Genomic DNA, 449 nt, shown 5'->3' with positions numbered 1-449 from the left:
GAAGGTGGAGGAGTGGGAAAAAGACACCGGTAGCACGGGCCTCCGTTGTGATTATAGACCGTAAGCTTGAATACAAAAAATTAAATAACAGTAAATGTTTAATGTATGGCTTAACATCTATAAGGAGAAACACAATAATGTTGATTGTCATATCACATACCTGCCCGTCCATCCCAAGTGCAGCACCTGACACCAAAGGCTGTATACAAAATACAAAGGTTACGTCAATACCGGCATCTATATAACTGACAACGAATAAACATAGACATCATTATGGATGGTAGTTTGTAATTAAAGTACTCAGGTATCACCATAATTTTAGTATAGACAGAGTTCAGAAGATGACTCACCTTCCCTAACAGGACACAACAATCGCTGATCATGTAACGGCTTGGAGGATTATCGGTCGCATCTACTATGATATCATATCTAATTTAAGCAGTTAATGG

General features: G+C 38.5%; 1 long non-coding RNA gene across 1 annotated transcript; it reads right to left on the bottom strand.

Moving 5' to 3' along the window:
• Positions 1-429, bottom strand: LOC104775018. The gene is made up of 3 exons (XR_765648.1): positions 351-429; positions 161-199; positions 1-65 (listed from the first exon to the last, which is right to left on the bottom strand). It is a non-coding gene; the product is annotated as an uncharacterized LOC104775018 (long non-coding RNA).
• Between the last annotated feature and the right edge of the window lie 20 nt (positions 430-449).

This window comes from Camelina sativa, unplaced genomic scaffold (assembly GCF_000633955.1).
Source record: "Camelina sativa cultivar DH55 unplaced genomic scaffold, Cs unpScaffold07889, whole genome shotgun sequence".
NCBI classification, from domain to species: domain Eukaryota; kingdom Viridiplantae; phylum Streptophyta; class Magnoliopsida; order Brassicales; family Brassicaceae; genus Camelina; species Camelina sativa.
This window is presented reverse-complemented; position numbering and strand designations above follow the sequence as displayed.